Source organism: Haliotis cracherodii, unplaced genomic scaffold, assembly GCF_022045235.1.
Source record: "Haliotis cracherodii isolate W230 unplaced genomic scaffold, xgHalCrac1.p SCAF_37, whole genome shotgun sequence".
NCBI classification, from domain to species: domain Eukaryota; kingdom Metazoa; phylum Mollusca; class Gastropoda; order Lepetellida; family Haliotidae; genus Haliotis; species Haliotis cracherodii.
Window position 1 is genome coordinate 1,087,089 of NW_027266294.1, and position 15,211 is coordinate 1,102,299.

General features: G+C 42.2%; 1 protein-coding gene across 2 annotated transcripts in view; it reads left to right on the plus strand.

Moving 5' to 3' along the window:
* LOC139477894 (ankyrin repeat and KH domain-containing protein mask-like) overlaps window positions 1-15,211 on the plus strand; it is a 108,203-nt gene that overhangs the window by 60,957 nt on the left and 32,035 nt on the right. The window lies entirely within an intron of this gene.

Here is a 15,211-nt window from a genome sequence, read left to right on the forward strand (position 1 = left end):
CATGTACATTGACTCACTCTAGTGTTGACAGTGAGTAGATAGAGGTGACATATGTATATTGACTCACTAAAGTGTTGACAGTGAGTAGATACAGGTGACATGTACATTGACTCACTCCAGGGTTGACAGTAAGTAGATATAGGTGACATGTACATTGACTCACTCCAGTGTTGACAGTGAGTAGATAGAGGTGACATGTACATTGACACACTTCAGTGTTGACAGTGAGTAGAAAGACTTGACATGTACATTGACTCATTCCAGTGTTGACAGTGAGTAGATAGACTTGACATGTACATTGACACACTCCAGTGGTGACAGTGAGTAGATAGACTTGACATGTACATTGACTCACTCTAGTGTTGACAGTGAGTAGATAGAGATGACATATGTACAATGACTCACTCCGGGGTTGACAGTGAGTAGATAGACATGACATATACATTCACTCACTCCAGTGTTGACAGTGAGTAGATAGACTTGACATGTACATTGACACACTCCAGTGGTGACAGTGAGTAGATAGACTTGACATGTACATTGACACACTTCAGTGTTGTCAGTGAGTAGATAGAGGTGACACGTACATTGACTCACTCCAGTGTTGACAGTGAGTAGATAGACTTGACATGTACATTGACTCATCCCAGTTTTGACAGTGAGTAGATAGAGACATGTACATTGACTCACTCCAGTGTTGACAGTGAGTAGATAGAGGTGACATGTACATTGACTCACTCCAGGGTTGACAGTGAGTAGATAGAGGTGACATGTACATTGACACACTCCAGTGTTGACAGTGAGTAGATAGACTTGACATGTACATTGACTCACTCCAGTGTTGACAGTGAGTAGATACAGGTGACATGTACATTGACTCACTCCAGGGTTGACAGTGAGTAGATAGAGGTGACATGTACATAGACTCACTCCAGTGTTGACAGTGAGTAGATACAGGTGACATGTACATTGACTCACTCCAGGGTTCACAGTAAGTAGATATAGGTGACATGTACATTGACACACTCCAGTGTTGACAGTTAGTAGATAGAGGTGACATGTATACATTGACTCACTCCAGTGTTGACAGAGAGTAGACAGAGGTGACATGTACATTGGCACACTCCAGTGTTGACAGTGAGTAGATAGAGCAGTCATGTACATTGACACACTCCAGTGTTGACAGTGGGTAGAAAGACTTGACATAAACATTGACTCACTCTAGTGTTGACAGTGAGTAGATAGACTTGACATGTACATTGACTCACTCTAGTGTTGACAGTGAGTAGATAGAGGTGACATATGTATATTGACTCACTAAAGTGTTGACAGTGAGTAGATACAGGTGACATGTACATTGAGTCTCTCCAGGGTTGACAGTGAGTAGATGGAGGAGTCATGTACATTGACACACTCCAGTGTTGACAGTGGGTAGAAAGACTTGACATGTACATTGACTCACTCCGGTGTTGACAGTGAGTAGATAGAGGTGACATGTACATTGACACACTCCAGTGTTGACAGTGAGTATAAAGACTTGACATGTACATTGACTCACTCCAGTGTTGACAGTGAGTAGATAGACTTGACATGTACATTGACACACTCCAGTGTTGACAGTGAGTAGATAGACTTGACATGTACATTGACACACTCCAGTGTTGACAGTGAGTAGATAGACTTGACATGTACATTGACACACTCCAGTGTTGACAGTGGGTAGAAAGACTTGACATGTACATTGACTCACTCCAGTGTTGACAGTGAGTAGATACAGGTGACATGTACATTGACTCACTCCAGGGTTGACAGAGAGTAGATATAGGTGACATGTACATTGACTCACTCCAGTGTTGACAGTGAGTAGATAGAGGTGACATGTACATTGACACACTCCAGTGTTGACAGTGAGTAGAAAGACTTGACATGTACATTGACTCATTCCATTGTTGACACTGAGTAGATAGACTTGACATATACATTGACACACTCCAGTGTTGACAGTGAGTAGATAGATTTGACATGTACATTGACTCACTCCAGTGTTGACAGTGAGTAGATAGAGGTGACATGTACATTGACTCACTCCAGTGTTGACAGTGAGTAGATAGAGGTGACATGTACATAGACTCACTCCAGTGTTGACACTGAGTAGATACAGGTGACATGTACATTGACTCACTCCAGGTTTGACAGTAAGTAGATATAGGTGACATGTACATTGACTCACTCCAGTGTTGACAGTGAGTAGATAGAGGTGACATGTACATTGACACACTTCAGTGTTGACAGTGAGTAGAAAGACTTGACATGTACATTGACTCATTCCAATGTTGACAGTGAGTAGATAGACTTGACATGTACATTGACACACTCCAGTGTTGACAGTGAGTAGATAGACATGACATGTACATTGACTCACTCCAGTGTTGACAGTGAGTAGATACAGGTGACATGTACATTGACTCACTCTAGTGTTGACAGTGAGTAGATAGAGGTGACATATGTACAATGACTCACTCCGGGGTTGACAGTGAGTAGATAGACATGACATATACATTCACTCACTCCAGTGTTGACAGTGAGTAGATAGACTTGACATGTACATTGACACACTCAAGTGGTGACAGTGAGTAGATAGACTTGACATGTACATTGACTCACCCCAGTTTTGACAGTGAGTAGATAGAGACATGTACATTGACTCACTCCAGTGTTGACAGTGAGTAGATACGGGTGACATGTACATTGACTCACTCCAGGGTTGACAGTGAGTAGATAGAGGTGACATGTACATTGACACACTCCAGTGTTGACAGTGAGTAGATTGACTTGACATGTACATTGACTCACTCTAGTGTTGACAGTGAGTAGATAGAGGTGACATGTACATTGACTCACTCCAGGGTTGACAGTGAGTAGATAGAGGTGACATGTACATAGACTCAATCCAGTGTTGACAGTGAGTAGATACAGGTGACATGTACATTGACTCACTCCAGGGTTCACAGTAAGTAGATATAGGTGACATGTACATTGACACACTCCAGTGTTGACAGTTGGTAGATAGAGGTGACATGTATACATTGACTCACTCCAGTGTTGACAGAGAGTAGACAGAGGTGACATGTACATTGACACACTCCAGTGTTGACAGTGAGTAGATAGACTTGACATGTACAATCACTCACTCCAGGGTTGACAGTGAGTAGATACTGGTGACATGTACATTGACTCACTCCAGGGTTGACAGTGAGTAGATAGAGGTGACATGTACATTGACACACTCCAGTGTTGACAGTGAGTAGAAAGACTTGACATGTACATTGACTCACTCCATTGTTGACAGTGAGTAGATAGAGGTGACATGTACATTGACACACTCCAGTGTTGACAGTGAGTAGATAGACTTGACATGTACATTGACTCACTCCAGTGTTGACAGTGAGTAGATACAGGTGACATGTACATTGACTCACTCCAGGGTTGATAGTGAGTAGATAGAGGTGACATGTACATAGACTCACTCCAGTGTTGACAGTGAGTAGATACAGGTGACATGTACATTGACTCACTCCAGTGTTGACAGTGAGTAGATAGAGGTGACATGTACATTGACTCACTCTAGTGTTGACAGTGAGTAGATAGAGGTGACATGTACATTGACTCACTCCAGTGTTGACAGTGAGTAGATACAGGTGACATGTACATTGACTCACTCCAGGGTTGACAGTAAATAGATATAGGTGACATGTACATTGACTCACTCCAGTGTTGACAGTGAGTAGATAGAGGTGACATGTACATTGACACACTTCAGTGTTGACAGTGAGTAGAAAGACTTGACATGTACAATGACTCATTCTAGTGTTGACAGTGAGTAGATAGACTTGACATGTACATTGACACACTCCAGTGGTGACAGTGAGTAGATAGACTTGACATGTACATTGACTCACTCCAGTGTTGACAGTGAGTAGATACAGGTGACATGTACATTGAGTCTTTCCAGGGTTGACAGTGAGTAGATAGAGGAGTCATGTACATTGACACACTCCAGTGTTGACAGTGGTTAGAAAGACTTGACATGTACATTGACTCACTCCAGTGTTGACAGTGAGTAGATAAGGGCGACATGTACATTGACTCACTCCAGTGTTGACAGTGATTAGATAGACTTGATATGTACATTGACTCACTCCAGTGTTGATAGTGAGTAGATAGAGGTGACATCTGCATTGACTCACTCCAGTGTTGACAGTGAGTAGATAGAGGTGACATGTACATTGACACACTCCAGTGTTGACAGTGAGTAGAAAGACTTGACATGTACATTGACTCACTCCAGTGTTGACAGTGAGTAGATACAGGTGACATATACATTGACTCACTACAGGGTTGACAGTGAGTAGATAGAAGTGACATGTACATTGACTCACTCCAGTGTTGACAGTGAGTAGAAAGACTTGACATGTACATTGACTCACTCCAGTGTTGACAGTGAGTAGATAGACTTCACATGTACATTGACACACTCCAGTGTTGACAGTGAGTACATAGACTTGACATGTACATTGACTCACTCCATTGTTGACAGTGAGTAGATAGAGGAGACATGTACATTGACTCACTCCAGGGTTGACAGTGAGTAGATAGAGGTGACATGTACATTGACACACTCCAGGGTTGACAGTGAGTAGATGGACTTGACATGTACATTGACACACTCCAGTGTTGACAGTGAGTAGATAGACGTGACATGTACATTGACTCACTCCAGGGTTGACAGTGAGTAGATAGAGGTGACAAGTTCATTGACACACTCCAGTGTTGACAGTGAGTAGATAGACTTGACATGTACATTGACTCACTCCAGTGTTGACAGTGAGAAGATAGACTTGACATGTACATTGACACACTCCAGTGTTGACAGTGAGTAGATAGACTTGACATGTACATTGACTCACTCCAGTGTTGACAGTGAGTATATACAGGTGACTTGTACATTGAGTCTCTCTTGTGTTGACAGTGAGTAGATTGAGGAGTCATGTACATTGACTCACTCCAGTGTTGACAGTGAGTAGATAGACTTGACATGTACATTGACTCACTCCAGTGTTGACAGTGAGTAGATAGAGGAGTCATGTACATTCACACACTCCAGTGTTGACAGTGGGTAGAAAGATTTGACATGAACTTTGACTCACTCCAGTGTTGACAGTGAGTAGATAGAGGTGACATGTACATTGACTCACTCTAGTGTTGACAGTGAGTAGATAGAGGTGACATATGTACATTGACTCACTAAAGTGTTGACAGTGAGTAGATACAGGTGACATGTACATTGACACACTCCAGGGTTGACAGTGAGTAGATAGAGGAGTCATGTACATTGACACAAACCAGTGTTGACAGTGGGTAGAAAGACTTGACATGTACATTGACTCACTCCGGTGTTGACAGTGAGTAGATAAAGGTGACATGTACATTGACACACTCCAGTGTTGACAGTGAGTATAAAGACTTGACATGTACATTGACTCACTCCAGTGTTGACAGTGAGTATAAAGACTTGACATGTACATTGACTCACTCCAGTGTTGACAGTGAGTAGATAGACTTGACATGTACATTGACACACTCCAGTGTTGACAGTGAGTAGATAGAGGTGACATGTACATTGACACACTCCAGTGTTGACAGTGGGTAAAAAGACTTGACATGTACATTGACTCACTCCAGTGTTGACAGTGAGTAGATACAGGTGACATGTACATAGACTCATTCCAGTGTTGACAGTGAGTAGATAGACTTGATATGTACATTGACTCACTCCAGTGTTGACAGTGAGTAGATAGAGGTGACATCTGCATTGACTCACTCCAGTGTTGACAGTGAGTAGATAGAGGTGACATGTACATTGACACACTCCAGTGTTGACAGTGAGTAGAAAGACTTGACATGTACATTGACTCACTCCAGTGTTGACAGTGAGTAGATACAGGTGACATGTACATTGACACACTCCAGTGTTGACAGTGAGTAGATAGACTTGACATGTACATTGACACACTCCAGTGTTGACAGTGGGTAAAAAGACTTGACATGTACATTGACTCACTCCAGTGTTGACAGTGAGTAGATACAGGTGACATGTACATTGACTCACTCCAGGGTTGACAGTAAGTAGATATAGGTGACATGTACATTAACTCACTCCAGTGTTGACAGTGAGTAGATAGAGGTGACATGTACATTGACACACTCCAGTGTTGACAGTGAGTAGAAAGACTTGACATGTACATTGACTCATTCCATTGTTGACACTGAGTAGATAGACTTGACATGTACATTGACACACTCCAGGGTTGACAGTGAGTAGATGGACTTGACATGTACATTGACACACTCCAGTGTTGACAGTGAGTAGATAGACGTGACATGTACATTGACTCACTCCAGGGTTGACAGTGAGTAGATAGAGGTGACAAGTTCATTGACACACTCCAGTGTTGATAGTGAGTAGATAGACTTGACATGTACATTGACTCACTCCAGTGTTGACAGTGAGAAGATAGACTTGACATGTACATTGACACACTCCAGTGTTGACAGTGAGTAGATAGACTTGACATGTACATTGACTCACTCCAGTGTTGACAGTGAGTATATACAGGTGACTTGTACATTGAGTCTCTCTTGTGTTGACAGTGAGTAGATTGAGGAGTCATGTACATTGACTCACTCCAGTGTTGACAGTGAGTAGATAGACTTGACATGTACATTGACTCACTCCAGTGTTGACAGTGAGTAGATAGAGGAGTCATGTACATTCACACACTCCAGTGTTGACAGTGGGTAGAAAGATTTGACATGAACTTTGACTCACTCCAGTGTTGACAGTGAGTAGATAGAGGTGACATGTACATTGACTCACTCTAGTGTTGACAGTGAGTAGATAGAGGTGACATATGTACATTGATTCACTAAAGTGTTGACAGTGAGTAGATACAGGTGACATGTACATTGACACACTCCAGGGTTGACAGTGAGTAGATAGAGGAGTCATGTACATTGACACATACCAGTGTTGACAGTGGGTAGAAAGACTTGACATGTACATTGACTCACTCCGGTGTTGACAGTGAGTAGATAAAGGTGACATGTACATTGACACACTCCAGTGTTGACAGTGAGTATAAAGACTTGACATGTACATTGACTCACTCCAGTGTTGACAGTGAGTATAAAGACTTGACATGTACATTGACTCACTCCAGTGTTGACAGTGAGTAGATAGACTTGACATGTACATTGACACACTCCAGTGTTGACAGTGAGTAGATAGAGGTGACATGTACATTGACACACTCCAGTGTTGACAGTGGGTAAAAAGACTTGACATGTACATTGACTCACTCCAGTGTTGACAGTGAGTAGATACAGGTGACATGTACATAGACTCACTCCAGTGTTGACAGTGAGTAGATAGACTTGATATGTACATTGACTCACTCCAGTGTTGACAGTGAGTAGATAGAGGTGACATCTGCATTGATTCACTCCAGTGTTGACAGTGAGTAGATAGAGGTGACATGTACATTGACACACTCCAGTGTTGACAGTGGGTAGAAAGACTTGACATGTACATTGACTCACTCCAGTGTTGACAGTGAGTAGATACAGGTGACATGTACATTGACACACTCCAGTGTTGACAGTGAGTAGATAGACTTGACATGTACATTGACACACTCCAGTGTTGACAGTGGGTAAAAAGACTTGACATGTACATTGACTCACTCCAGTGTTGACAGTGAGTAGATACAGGTGACATGTACATTGACTCACTCCAGGGTTGACAGTAAGTAGATATAGGTGACATGTACATTAACTCACTCCAGTGTTGACAGTGAGTAGATAGAGGTGACATGTACATTGACACACTCCAGTGTTGACAGTGAGTAGAAAGACTTGACATGTACATTGACTCATTCCATTGTTGACACTGAGTAGATAGACTTGACATGTACATTGACACACTCCAGTGTTGACAGTGAGTAGATAGATTTGACATGTACATTGACTCACTCCAGTGTTGACAGTGAGTAGATAGAGGTGACATGTACATTGACTCACTCCAGGGTTTACAGTGAGTAGATAGAGGTGACATGTACATAGACTCACTCCAGTGTTGACACTGAGTAGATACAGGTGACATGTACATTGACTCACTCCAGGGTTGACAGTAAGTAGATATAGGTGACATGTACATTGACTCACTCCAGTGTTGACAGTGAGTAGATAGAGGTGACATGTACATTGACACACTTCAGTGTTGACAGTGAGTAGAAAGACTTGACATGTACATTGACTCATTCCAGTGTTGACAGTGAGTAGATAGACTTGACATGTACATTGACACACTCCAGTGGTGACAGTGAGTAGATAGACTTGACATGTACATTGACTCACTCCAGTGTTGACAGTGAGTAGATAGAGGTGACACGTACATTGACTCACTCCAGTGTTGACAGTGAGTAGATAGACTTGACATGTACATTGACTCACCCCAGTTTTGACAGTGAGTAGATAGAGACATGTACATTGACTCACTCCAGTGTTGACAGTGAGTAGATACGGGTGACATGTACATTGACTCACTCCAGGGTTGACAGTGAGTAGATAGAGGTGACATGTACATTGACACACTCCAGTGTTGACAGTGAGTAGAAAGACTTGACATGTACATTGACTCACTCCGGTGTTGACAGTGAGTAGATAGAGGTGACATGTACAATGAGTCTCTCCAGGGTTGACTGTGAGTAGATAGAGGAGTCATGTACATTGACACACTCCAGTGTTGACAGTGGGTAGAAAGACTTGACATGCACATTGACTCACTCCAGTGTTGACAGTGAGTAGATAGACTTGACATGTACATTGACACACTCCAGTGTTGACAGGTAGTAGATACAGGTGACATGTACATTGAGTCTCTCCAGTGTTGACAGTGAGTAGATAGAGGAGTGATGTACATTGACACACTCCAGTGTTGACAGTGGGTAGAAAGACTGGACATGTACATTGACACACTCCAGTGTTGACAGTGAGTAGATAGACTTGACATGTACATTGACTCACTCCAATGTTGACAGTGAGTAGATACAGGTGACATGTACATTGAGTCTTTCCATGGTTGACAGTGAGTAGATAAAGGAGTCATGTACATTGACACACCCCAGTGTTGACAGTGGGTAGAAAGACTTCACATGTACATTGACTCACTCCAGTGTTGACAGTAATTAGATGCACTTGACATGTACATTGACACACTCCAGTGTTGACAGTGAGTAGATAGAGGTGACATGTATACATTGACCCACTCCAGTGTTGACAGTGAGTAGATAGAGGTGACATGTATACATTGACTCACTCCAGTGTTGACAGAGAGTAGATAGAGGTGACATGTACATTGACACTCTCCAGTGTTGACAGTGAGTAGATAGAGGTGACATGTACATAGACTCACTCCAGTGTTGACAGTGAGTAGATAGAATTTACATGTACATTGACACACTCCAGTGTTGACAGTGAGGAAATAGACTTGACATGTACATTGACTCACTCCAGTGTTGACAGTGAGTAGATACACGTGACATGTACATTGAGTCTCTCCAGTGTTGACAGTGAGTATATAGAGGAGTCATGTACATTGACACACTCCAGTGTTGACAGTGGGTAGAAAGACTTGACATGTACATTGACTCACTCTAGTGTTGACAGTGAGTAGATAGACTTGACATGTACATTGACACACTCCAGTGTTGACAGTGAGTAGAAAGACTTGACATGTACATTAACTCACTCCAGTGTTGACAGTGAGTAGATGGACTTGACATGTACATTGACACACTCCAGTGTTGACAGTGGGTAGAAAGACTTGACATGTACATTGACTCAATCCAGTGTTGACAGTGAGTAGATAGAGGTGACATATATACATTGACTCACTTCAGTGTTGACAGTGAGTAGATAGAGACATGTACATTGACAAACTCCAGTGTTGACAGTGAGTAGATAGAGGTGACATGTACATTGACACACTCCAGTTTTGACAGTGAGTAGATAGAGGTGACATGTACATTGACTCACTCAAGTGTTGACAGTGAGTACATAGAGGTGACATGTATACATTGACTCACTCCAGTGTTGACAGAGAGTAGATAGAGGTGACATGTACATTGACACACTCCAGTGGTGACAGTGATTACATAGACTTGACATGTACATTGACTCACTCCAGTGTTGACAGTGAGTAGACAGACTTGACATGTACATTGACTCACTCCAGTGTTGACAGTGAGTACATAGACTTGACATGTACATTGACTCACTCAAGTGTTGACAGTGAGTAGATAGACTTGACATGTACATTGACACACTCTAGTGGTGACAGTGAGTACATAGACTTGACATGTACATTGACTCACTCCAGTGTTGACAGTGAGTAGATACAGGTGACATATACATTGACACACTCCAGTGTTGACAGTGAGTAGAAAGACTTGACATGTACATTGACTCACTCCAGTGTTGACAGTGAGTAGATAGACTTGACATGTACATTGACTCACTCCAGTGTTGACAGTGAGTAGATAGAGGTGACATGTACATTGACTAACTCCAGTGTTGACAGTGAGTAGATAGACTTGACATGTACATTGACTCACCCCAGTTTTGACAGTGAGTAGATAGAGATATGTACATTGACACACTCCAGTGTTGACAGTGAGTAGATACAGGTGACATGTACATTGACTCACTCCAGTGTTGACAGTGAGTAGATAGACTTGACATGTACATTGACACACTCCAGTGTTGACAGTGAGTAGATAGACTTGACATGTACATTGACTCACTCCAGTGTTGACAGAGAGTAGATAGAGGTGACATGTACATTGACTCACTCCAGTGTTGACAGTGAGTAGATAGACATAACATGTACACTGACTCACTCCAGTGTTGACAGTGAGTAGAGAGAATTGACATGTACATTGACACACTTCAGTGGTGACAGTGAGTAGATAGACTTGACATGTACATTGACTCACTCCAGTTTTGACAGTGAGTAGATAGAGGTGACATGTACATTGACTCACTCCAGTGTTGACAGTGAGTAGAAAGACTTGACATGTACATTGACTCACTCCGGTGTTGACAGTGAGTAGATAGAGGTGACATGTACAATGAGTCTCTCCAGGGTTGACTGTGAGTAGATAGAGGAGTCATGTACATTGACACACTCCAGTGTTGACAGTGGGTAGAAAGACTTGACATGCACATTGACTCACTCCAGTGTTGACAGTGAGTAGATAGACTTGACATGTACATTGACACACTCCAGTGTTGACAGGTAGTAGATACAGGTGACATGTACATTGAGTCTCTCCAGTGTTGACAGTGAGTAGATAGAGGAGTGATGTACATTGACACACTCCAGTGTTGACAGTGGGTAGAAAGACTGGACATGTACATTGACACACTCCAGTGTTGACAGTGAGTAGATAGACTTGACATGTACATTGACTCACTCCAATGTTGACAGTGAGTAGATACAGGTGACATGTACATTGAGTCTTTCCATGGTTGACAGTGAGTAGATAAAGGAGTCATGTACATTGACACACCCCAGTGTTGACAGTGGGTAGAAAGACTTCACATGTACATTGACTCACTCCAGTGTTGACAGTAATTAGATGCACTTGACATGTACATTGACACACTCCAGTGTTGACAGTGAGTAGATAGAGGTGACATGTATACATTGACCCACTCCAGTGTTGACAGTGAGTAGATAGAGGTGACATGTATACATTGACTCACTCCAGTGTTGACAGAGAGTAGATAGAGGTGACATGTACATTGACACTCTCCAGTGTTGACAGTGAGTAGATAGAGGTGACATGTACATAGACTCACTCCAGTGTTGACAGTGAGTAGATAGAATTTACATGTACATTGACACACTCCAGTGTTGACAGTGAGGAAATAGACTTGACATGTACATTGACTCACTCCAGTGTTGACAGTGAGTAGATACACGTGACATGTACATTGAGTCTCTCCAGTGTTGACAGTGAGTATATAGAGGAGTCATGTACATTGACACACTCCAGTGTTGACAGTGGGTAGAAAGACTTGACATGTACATTGACTCACTCTAGTGTTGACAGTGAGTAGATAGACTTGACATGTACATTGACACACTCCAGTGTTGACAGTGAGTAGAAAGACTTGACATGTACATTAACTCACTCCAGTGTTGACAGTGAGTAGATGGACTTGACATGTACATTGACACACTCCAGTGTTGACAGTGGGTAGAAAGACTTGACATGTACATTGACTCAATCCAGTGTTGACAGTGAGTAGATAGAGGTGACATATATACATTGACTCACTTCAGTGTTGACAGTGAGTAGATAGAGACATGTACATTGACAAACTCCAGTGTTGACAGTGAGTAGATAGAGGTGACATGTACATTGACACACTCCAGTTTTGACAGTGAGTAGATAGAGGTGACATGTACATTGACTCACTCAAGTGTTGACAGTGAGTACATAGAGGTGACATGTATACATTGACTCACTCCAGTGTTGACAGAGAGTAGATAGAGGTGACATGTACATTGACACACTCCAGTGGTGACAGTGATTACATAGACTTGACATGTACATTGACTCACTCCAGTGTTGACAGTGAGTAGACAGACTTGACATGTACATTGACTCACTCCAGTGTTGACAGTGAGTACATAGACTTGACATGTACATTGACTCACTCAAGTGTTGACAGTGAGTAGATAGACTTGACATGTACATTGACACACTCTAGTGGTGACAGTGAGTACATAGACTTGACATGTACATTGACTCACTCCAGTGTTGACAGTGAGTAGATACAGGTGACATATACATTGACACACTCCAGTGTTGACAGTGAGTAGAAAGACTTGACATGTACATTGACTCACTCCAGTGTTGACAGTGAGTAGATAGACTTGACATGTACATTGACTCACTCCAGTGTTGACAGTGAGTAGATAGAGGTGACATGTACATTGACTAACTCCAGTGTTGACAGTGAGTAGATAGACTTGACATGTACATTGACTCACCCCAGTTTTGACAGTGAGTAGATAGAGATATGTACATTGACACACTCCAGTGTTGACAGTGAGTAGATACAGGTGACATGTACATTGACTCACTCCAGTGTTGACAGTGAGTAGATAGACTTGACATGTACATTGACACACTCCAGTGTTGACAGTGAGTAGATAGACTTGACATGTACATTGACTCACTCCAGTGTTGACAGAGAGTAGATAGAGGTGACATGTACATTGACTCACTCCAGTGTTGACAGTGAGTAGATAGACATAACATGTACACTGACTCACTCCAGTGTTGACAGTGAGTAGAGAGAATTGACATGTACATTGACACACTTCAGTGGTGACAGTGAGTAGATAGACTTGACATGTACATTGACTCACTCCAGTTTTGACAGTGAGTAGATAGAGGTGACATGTACATTGACTCACTCCAGTGTTGACAGTGAGTAGATAGACTTGACATGTACATTGACACACTCCAGTGTTGACAGTGAGTAGATAGACTTAACATGTAAATTGACTCACTCCAGTGTTGACAGTGAGTAGATAGACTTGACATGTACATTGACTCACTCCAGTGTTGACAGTGAGTAAGATACAGGTGACATGTACATTGACTCACTCCAGGGTTGACAGTGAGTAGATGGAGATGACATGTACATTGACACACTCCAGTGTTGACAGTGAGTAGATAAACCTGACATGTACATTCACACAATCCAGTGTTGACAGTGAGTAGATAGACTTGACATGTACATTGACTCACTCCAGTGTTGACAGTGAGTAGATAGAGGTGACATGTACATTGACACACTCCAGTGTTGACAGTGGGTAGAAAGACTTGACATGTACATTGACTCAATCCAGTGTTGACAGTGAGTAGATAGAGGTGACATATATACATTGACTCACTTCAGTGTTGACAGTGAGTAGATAGAGACATGTACATTGACAAACTCCAGTGTTGACAGTGAGTAGATAGAGGTGACATGTACATTGACACACTCCAGTTTTGACAGTGAGTAGATAGAGGTGACATGTACATTGACTCACTCAAGTGTTGACAGTGAGTACATAGAGGTGACATGTATACATTGACTCACTCCAGTGTTGACAGAGAGTAGATAGAGGTGACATGTACATTGACACACTCCAGTGGTGACAGTGATTACATAGACTTGACATGTACATTGACTCACTCCAGTGTTGACAGTGAGTAGACAGACTTGACATGTACATTGACTCACTCCAGTGTTGACAGTGAGTACATAGACTTGACATGTACATTGACTCACTCCAGTGTTGACAGTGAGTAGATAGACTTGACATGTACATTGACACACTCTAGTGGTGACAGTGAGTACATAGACTTGACATGTACATTGACTCACTCCAGTGTTGACAGTGAGTAGATACAGGTGACATATACATTGACACACTCCAGTGTTGACAGTGAGTAGAAAGACTTGACATGTACATTGACTCACTCCAGTGTTGACAGTGAGTAGATAGACTTGACATGTACATTGACTCACTCCAGTGTTGATAGTGAGTAGATACACTTGACATGTACATTGACTCACTCCAGTGTTGACAGTGAGTAGATAGAGGTGACATGTACATTGACTAACTCCAGTGTTGACAGTGAGTAGATAGACTTGACATGTACATTGACTCACCCCAGTTTTGACAGTGAGTAGATAGAGATATGTACATTGACACACTCCAGTGTTGACAGTGAGTAGATACAGGTGACATGTACATTGACTCACTCCAGTGTTGACAGTGAGTAGATAGACTTGACATGTACATTGACACACTCCAGTGTTGACAGTGAGTAGATAGACTTGACATGTACATTGACTCACTCCAGTGTTGACAGAGAGTAGATAGAGGTGACATGTACATTGACTCACTCCAGTGTTGACAGTGAGTAGATAGACATAACATGTACACTGACTCACTCCAGTGTTGACAGTGAGTAGAGAGAATTGACATGTACATTGACACACTTCAGTGGTGACAGTG